The following is a 9,080-nucleotide window of genomic DNA, read 5'->3' as shown; positions in this document are numbered from 1 at the left end:
AGGCTATATCTAACTTGGACTTTAGCACAGTATATTCACGGCCGAGGTCATCCCGTTCCAAGATGGATGAATCCAGTTGTGGTCGAAGCTTATCATTTAGTCGAGGCCACTTGTCAGCCTTATCCTTCGCCACCTGGAGCTGGTCCTTGACCGACGCTAACTCCTCTTTTGTAGCCTCATTTTCTGAGGCCAGAAGGTCCATCCTGCTCCTCAGTATCTCGGCCAAAATTTTGAGCTCGTTCATCTTGGTCCAGAGCTGGTCAATCCGGTCTATCTTCTCTTGGACCTATGAGATTACGTCGTTAGTCACTATGCGTAACCATTCGTTTTTAATCTAAAAAATCCTTACCTTTTTGACCAGTTTGGCATGCTCCCATTTCACAGACAAAGACTCATTCTGAGCTTTTTCTAGCTCGGCTCGAAGAATAGGGAGATCCTTGAGGGCCTCGTATTTTTGCTCACTGAGAACCCTATAAATGTCCTTCTGTCAGACTTGCTCTTTGACCTCGAACTCGGGCTGGCTGACTTCCTTTTGAGACCGAAGGAAGCTTTCATGGTGGAGCACCGAAGCCTGAAAAACAAAATGATAAGATCATGATGACATGATGAAGTTAAATAAGATACACGAAGGCACAAGGAATGGGAAACTTATCTGGTTCAGTGCCTGTTGTGCCTCGTTGAAGAGGCTCGATGAGCCCACTTCGTTCATCTTCGCCTGGTCCCCTTCGGTCACCAGGAAATGAAGATAGTTGGCCATGCACACTAAAGCAGACAGCACCCGGGTGTCCGCCTGGATAGTAAACACGACCGTTCTTTTACGGTAGGGATCCACGCTCAGTGTAGGGAGCTGTCTCAACAGCTTTGGGCTCGAGCTCGGCTCGACTGCCCCCGATGACAGGTCCTTTTTCGGGATCTCCGGGTGACCAAACCCAAAATAATCCTCTAATGCACCCATGTCTATGCCGTCAAAGAGCACGTTGAGAGCCTCGTCTGCGGCCCATTCCATCTCATTTGGCTTCTCCTTGACGGCATGAGCCTCATCGAATAAAGACTCTTCTTGGGACGGTGATTCCACGATGTCAATGAAACCGGCAAGTTCCCTCGAAGCAGGGATAGTTCTCGGGAGACCCTCAGATTTTCCCTTTGGCTCTCGGGCTAAAGAGGGACTGGTCTCTCGTCCACTTCCTCCATCATCAATGGTCGCCCCATGGGCGATGAAGAGATCATCATCTTCAGGGCATGAGCCGGTAGAAGGAGTTAGAGTCCGGTACTCTAGCTCGGGTACTCTTCTTTTTGCTTTTTTGGACCTGGACATTTACCCTTTTCTTCTTGGCTTCGGCGTTCGGAGAGCCAGAAGATTTCCTCTTTTTTTCTCTTTTTCTTCTCCTGTGCAGCAGCTCCAGTCTATCCTGAAGCAGAGGATTTATCAAGTGAGGACGGAGCCTCATCCTCGTCCAATGGCCGAAGCATAGTGGTCTTGGGAAAACCTACAAAAGAAAAATAACTTAGTGGAAATAACGGTTGAGTATGAAAGTAGACTTGTTCAGGAAGAGTACTCATCATGGGAACAAGCCTCCCACTTTCCCTTTGAGAGTTTGCGCCATTTGCGCTCAAATTATGACAGTTGTTTGCAGATCCCCTCGACCCACTCTTTGAAGCAAGGGATTGCTGGGAACTCGGGAAACTACAGCACGATGGTAGACGCAGGCAATAAGAAAAGGAAAAAAAAGAACAAAAGAAAATTCCAAGCACTCGAAAGGGAAAGAAACTTACGGGCTGAGTTCCACTTTTTAGGGAACGACAAGAATTCGGTGGGAATAAGATCTTCAGTTTTTACCCGAACAAATCTTCCTTGCCATCCTCGATCCCGATCTTCATCGATGCTTGAGAACGGAGCTTTACTTTCCCGACAAACGATCTTGATTAGCGCTTCTCGGAAAAATCGGGGACTATAAAGATGAAGCATATGGTCGATGGTGAATCGAGGTGCTTCGGTGTTGTTGACAAAGTGGCGAAGGGGATTATGATCCTCCGAAAGGACGGGTGAATCTGCTCAAGGCAGATCTCGTACCTTTAGCAAAAGCTAAGGATTATGGGATCCATCGGGGCAAGTGTGAAGGGGTAACTGTAAACACTTAGGTACCACTCCACATGAGTGGTAATTTCCTCATCGGGACCAAGGCCGACCACTTTCTTTCCCTCCCAATCGCAATCCTCCCGAACTGTAGGGAGTGTATCCTCAATAATGTAGCATGTGTACTTCCATACCCCATCGTCTCGATCTTATTGACTGGAGGCTTTTTCGGCATTGAAGTCGTTCTCAATGGAGCAGCCTTCGGGGATGAAGCTCTTCAGGGTTCCTGGGCCACCTCAGACACAGACACCTCAACACTCGTGGCTGGGTTAGAAGTTGAAGGGACGGTTTGTTGAGGTATATATTTTGAAGCCTTTGCCATCGGATTCTGGGAAATATGACGGTTTGAAGGCGAGGATGAAGATTTGAAAGTAAGGATGAAGATTTGAAAATAATGATGAATGTATGAGGTCAGATTCGAAGATTTGAAGATAATGATGAATGTATGAAGGTCAGATTCGAAGATTTAAAGATGGAATATGAATATTTGAAGATAGGGAGATGAAAATATGAAGATCTATAGAGCAATGTATGAAGATTCGAAGGGGTTAAAGATAAGTGAAAAGCTCGGAGGTAAATTAAGGAACTCTGGAATCGGAAAGTAAAAAAGTAAAAAAAGGGACCGAAGGTTTTATAGAGAAGGGGTAATCAATGCATGACGTTTCACATTCGGGGACGGTCAACTGGCGGCTAACACGTGTCTGAAGTCAGAACGACGTGACTGATAGGACATTTCACTGACCCGTCAACTCGGTTGTAGCGTACAGAAGAAGGAACCGGGGTTAATTAATCACTTCCCATCGCTTCGATAAATTTGCTGTCCGAAAAGCGAGGGGACTATCTGTGTACGGATAAAATTAGGGACAAAAGTTTCCCTCGATTCCCCAATAAGGAAACAAGAGGGATGCACGGTCCAGCGCGACTATAAGCAAAGCCGAAGGACCTCTCGTATCAGAACCCGAGAGGAGTGAACGTGGTACGTGAGATGGGGCACGGTAAAATAACAGATCCAGACCAAGTGAAGTTTCTAGACTACGGGAAATGCGGGAACAGTTATGCATGACAAGTGAGGAGCTGTAATATTCGCCCTCAACCGGATACTACAGCGCGAATCCCGTCCGATATCAATTGTGAATCGACATTTACCAAAAAAAAGAAGATTTTTACCTTATTTAGACTTGTACTATGATTGAAATTCCTACTATATAAAAGGAAAAGTTTTGTTTATTCTGATACATTATTGACACGCAAATCAAAGCAATAAATATTTATTTTTGTCTTCTAGCTATTGTTCAAAGTGTTCTTCATTTATTCTCTTCCTTATATGCATCCGAGCTCATATCGAGGGTCCGATCGAGGTCGAATTTCACTGTTCAACCTAAGATCAAGCTTAATCATCACATTACAATTGGTTTGATCTTTTATTTTATCTTTAACTTAATTACTTGTTGTTCTTAGATCATTCATATTGAATTAAATCACATATCTTTTAAACCGCATACAAATTCAATTGTTACCCATTTTGGGGATAAACAAGTACAAATTATTAAGAGAACAACATCGCAAAGAGGCACACATAAGTGACCGGATAATACTTGTCTAAAAAATTCTCCCTCTAAACAAGAACCCTAAATCCCTTATGGCTACATTGTGGATGCTGCTAAATGAGAAGGAATGATACTCATTTTATAGAAGTCTAATACCTTTTCATCCAAGAAAACGACTAGCTAAATATGAGAAATTTATAATTTTCTTTTAGAAAAAGAAAAGAACCAATTATGCTAAATATGTCGTCATTTCTTCAAAAGATAGGAAAACAAAATATTAAAATTAAATCAGGGCAAATACCTAGCATCATATACTAGCATGTTTAGTAAAAGCGTTTTCTTTTGACAATGATCTATTCATATATTTTTTGAATATTTTAAATTATTAATTATTGTAACTTATACTATTTTTATTTAAATTTTAAATATGTAAATTTTAGTTTAAAATTTTATGTCCATATATACGCCGAATATTAGGGTAATTTCACCCTCATATTCCGGATTATGTAGAATAAGTAGGAAAGGGAGCATTACTTTCTTAATTTGCTAAAGCTTTTAAGGTATCCCAGTGCAGCTTAAAAAGTAAAACTTAAGAGCGGGTTCAAAGTTTTCGTTATTTAGGGTGTGTTTGGTAGGAAGAAAATATTTTCCGTGAAAAATGTTTTCCTACAAAATATTTTCCGTGGAAAATGTTTTCCTACAAAATATTTTTCTAGAAAATATTTTCATGAAAAATGAGTGGTTTTATCACTTATTTTTCCTTATTTGGTTGGTGAGTGAAAAACTTTTTCCGAAAAATATTTTTTGTGTTTGGTTAGAGAGTAGAAAATATTTTATGCTACTTTCCTCACCCCCCCTCCAAGTCCCTATGTTTCCTTGCTCCCCCCTAAATAACCAACATTTTCATGACTCTAATTTGTTCAAGTATTTAACTATTCTTCTAAAAATTCATACAAACTCAAAGGAACTAATGTGCTGCTTTACTTTTTTACGCAAAAATAACGTTAAAATTTGTGCTCCGTAACTAAAAAGAAAATACTCTTTTTTGGTTGAAAAAGAAAGTACTCTTTCTACAATATGAAAATAAAATACTCATTTTATTAAAAATAAAAAAAATATTTTTTCTACATCATGAAAAAAAATACTCATTTTGTTGAAATAAAAAAAAATAGTTTTTTTTACATTATGAAAAGAATTTTTTTTTGGTTGAAATGAAAGAAAATATTTTTTCTACATAAAAAGAAAGTATTTCTTTTTGTTAAAATTAAAAAAATACTTTTTATATCATGAAAAAAATACTCATTTGTTGAAATGAAAAAAATAATCTATCTATAACATGAAAAGAAAATATTATTAATAATAGGTGGGGTGGGGGTGGGGTGTGGGGGTAGATTGTTGGGGATGGGGAATAGGGGGAGAATGTTGAGAAGGAGTTTTGGAAAATATTTTCCTTCTCTTGATAGGGAAAATATTTTTCTCCAATGGGTTCATGAGTAAAATATTTTTCAAAATATTTAAGTCAATCAAACATGAGAAAATTAAAAAATATTTTAAAATATTTTTTACGAAAAATATTTTCTTTCGTACCAAACACACCCTTAATTTGGAGCAAACGGAAAGGAGCAAACGGATAGACAAATGAAAAAGAGACCCATATGCAGCACATCTGCGTATCACAAATTCACTGGTGCTTACATTATTGGCTATTTAAGTTGAAAAAAGTACATAGAAAATTAAACGTAAAGTACATTGGGAGAGTTGGTATCATCTCTGTCTCCTCTCTTCTAAATCGGCCATTTTGCAGACAGCTGAAAATAAAACGTAACAACCAATTAGCAACTGTATGCATGTTCATAAATCTTGACATATACTAAATGTAAGTTTAAAATAAAAAAACAACTTTAAAATTTGAAAACAACAGCAGCAAGTCGAAAACTGTTTAAACGTCTTCTTTATATAGTAGTAGCAATTCTGCTCCCTTCGATCGAGGGATGCAAGTAATTAAGGGGCAGTGGGTGTGTCTTATGTAGTTAAGTACTCAATTTGAAAAATAGGGTTTGACTTCCAAACGTTAATAATTTAAAATTTTCTTTTACTATCAAATCACCTAAAAATAACTATAGGTAATTACACAAAAAGTGAAATTAGTAAATAACCTTGAAAATAAACAAGTTACATACAAATTACAACAAGTTAAAATACACCAATAGCATAATCTTTATACTATTGATGTATATAAATAAATCCTTAAATTAAAATAGACCTATACTTTTATACTAAATTCACTCATTTATCGGTGCCGTAAAATAATAGTACACCCACTGACTTATAATTCACTCATTTATTGGTGCCCTAAATTTTCACGAAAAAATGTACTTTTATGGTCATTTAGAAATTAAGAAAATGTCTATTTTTAAATTTTTTACTTGTAAAAATAAATCTCATGCGTAAAAAAAAAAATAGAGCCATAAAACTAAAAATAAATTTATAAAAACCCACAAAACCGTACCATAAATTCACTCCAGTTATCTCATGTATGTTAGCAAACTTGAATTTCATTTCTATGTGATCTAACTTAAATAACGCATAAAATGTAGTACTCATTTATTAGGATGAAAAACACTTATATAATGTTCCTCTTCAAACGGGTTTATCACTCGAAATCAAACACAAAGGGGTTATCACTCAAAATCAAAAACTAAGTATAGAGAAGAAAGCTTTAATTAAGAAGCTAGGTATAGGGAAGAAATTAAAGACCTTTATATTTTTAACAGTTAGCAGGAGAAGTGAGATTGCATTTAGGAGGAAGAGCCAAAGCAAGTTCAGGATCAATTCCAAGAGAAGGCAATAAGAGTGAATTCCTATAAGAACACAAACACTGCAAATCTGCACCAGATAAGGCTTCACAGCAAGAAGCAGATGGCGCCACTGGATTTGGCTGTATTACTGATGGCTTACACGCCGTGAGTCCATCTTCGTTCATGTTACACAAGCTCAACCCATTTGTTAATTCTACTAAAACTAGTAGTATTCCTAGAACCATCGTACCCAACACCCCCACTTTGTTTCCTTTCATAGGCATGTTTATTTTCTGGCTAGTTTTAATTCCTTACTCACCAACCAAGTAGTGTGTGGAGTTTGGATGTTAAAATCTTGAATTTATAAGCTGAAAAATAACCAAAGATTTTAAAAGATTGTGGGGGTGGACCCAGGATTTTAATGTGACACCGGCACAATATTTTGTTCAATCAGTGTCCCTTAAAGCCTTCTGGCGTTGAGGGTGCCAAGTGATTTAAATTAACTATTTTCCAGGTATACACACATATATACAAGATTTCTATCGAAATTTATGTGGTTCGATAACCCCTCAACATAACATATAGGTCCGGCTCTGAACAAAACAGTAAAAATGTTGTTACTGCCAATTCCAATAAAATTATAATCGGCTATATGAATTTTGATGGTTCATGTTGCTCTATAGTTTAGGTCCATTTCAGCCCAATATTTTATTGAAAATGAAGGAAAGTTTCTTTGGCACTAAAAGTATTCTAGGTTTTCTAGTAGTACTAGCTAGCACATATATAAATTTGTAGCCAGACTAAAAAGACTCCTAACAAATTAGTACATATGATGGAAAGTACTAAATTTACTGGCGTGGCTACGTAAAACTTAATAATTAGCTATATCATAATTTCTTTTATTGTGCTATACTTTTCGCTAAATCTGCATTAATTTTTCAAAATTATAATTCTTTTAAGTCCACCCCTTTTACAGTGAAAGTGGCGGATCTAAAGACTAATATGTGGATTCCTGGGACCGCAGTAGTTTTGGTCCAGTACTCTTAACATAAATTTTAAATTCTGAATCCGCATTAAATAATACCGGAAGTTGAAAAGGAAAAACGTACGGTGGAAAGAGGAGAACCATGAGTTAGAAGCCCGTGATCGTAAAGCAGTTTGTCATCAGTCAATCAAATTCTTTCACTGCAGACTTCACGGGTGATGTTGGGACATATGGCTTTTATACATGCATGTGTGATTGAAAAGGCTCTGTAATTGAAGGACGTATCAATTTTTATGGATATTGTTACACAAACATGCATATCCAATTCGGTTCCCTTTGGAATTTATGTATTAATTTGTTTTGATTTAATAGTTTCTTTTTGAAACGAACTTAGAAAAGTTATGTTGGAATTATTTTTTGAGAAAATATTTAGGGGGGGGGGGGGGGAGGGAGGGAATTTTTGTTTTACTGAAAAACCTAAGTATCCCGTAGTGCTTTTTGTTTCCATAAAAATTGTTTTTATGTGGCTGTTTTTAGTTTTTGACAACTTTTTCGAAAAGTTTCAAACCAGAATAATGGCTGAACTAGTGTCAAGTACGTACACCATCTTGCAAGAGTTCTAAGGGATCGTTTGGTTCGCGGACGGAATAATCCTGGGATTAATAACTCCTTGGGTTACTTAGTGCTAATACTTTGTTTGGTTCGTTGGATTAAAAATGGGATTGTATACGGTCAAAACCGAGTTTGCCCTCCGTATGACTAATTGAGATTGGAACATGATAGACCAAGGTTCGACCTCGTGTAGAATCGAGCCATAATGCGAAGTTGGGTCTCCGAACTCGTGATCCAGAGACCGATCTAGATCGCGATCGACCAAGATTGAGATCGAGCAATATCGAGACCGGTCACGATCGAGATCGAGGAAGTTATAGACCGATCAAGATCCTTAGAAGCGCGTATAAATTCAATTGTTATCCGTTTTTCGGGTAAACAGATTGACGCCCACCGTGGGGCTAAGGATAATGGTGGTTATTTGATACAAATCTATGTAAAACACACTATTTTACATTTGCTCTTGGAAGTATCTTTGATTTTATGCTAAAAATGACGAACTCTCAATCAATACCCCTACATATCGACAATGAATCTGGCCATCAAGGGGAGAATAACAACGGGACGTCCGGGGATGGAAGGCCACCCGCTGACCCTGTTGAAACTCGGGTCGTGGATCCGATTGATGTTAATTCGCATGTGGCCATCGAAGCGAACCAACATTCCGATCCCGAAAATAGCATCCATGGTGGAATCCGATCTGCAGTTCGAAATACCCAAAATGTTGGAGAAGACGGGATCAACCTGCATATGATCTTCGAAATGCTGCAAGCTCAACAGGTGGTGATAGCTCAGTTGCAGAGCCAAACCCAGGCACCGAGCAGGGCTGAGCCCGGTCCACCCCAAGAAGTCACCCACAGAACGGGACCAGCTGTGGTAAGGTCAAATGAACACGAATCAGGGACCGTCCCCGAAATTATAAAGATGCTCGAGGAACTGACAAAGCGGATAGAATCAAAGGAAAAGATGATCGAAGCAAACGACAAGAAAGTGGAAACTTATAA

At 38.1% G+C, this 9,080-nt stretch overlaps 1 long non-coding RNA gene across 1 annotated transcript; it reads right to left on the bottom strand.

Moving 5' to 3' along the window:
* Positions 1 to 5,352: 5,352 nt before the first annotated feature.
* LOC117277421 (uncharacterized) lies at positions 5,353 to 6,814 on the bottom strand. Its single transcript, XR_011411237.1, has 2 exons — positions 6,439 to 6,814; positions 5,353 to 5,489 (listed from the first exon to the last, which is right to left on the bottom strand). It is a non-coding gene; the product is annotated as an uncharacterized lncRNA (long non-coding RNA).
* Positions 6,815 to 9,080: the final 2,266 nt, after the last annotated feature.

This window comes from Nicotiana tomentosiformis, chromosome 9 (assembly GCF_000390325.3).
Source record: "Nicotiana tomentosiformis chromosome 9, ASM39032v3, whole genome shotgun sequence".
NCBI lineage: Eukaryota > Viridiplantae > Streptophyta > Magnoliopsida > Solanales > Solanaceae > Nicotiana > Nicotiana tomentosiformis.
Note: the sequence above shows the minus strand (reverse complement) of the source record. Positions and strands in the feature narration are given on the sequence as shown.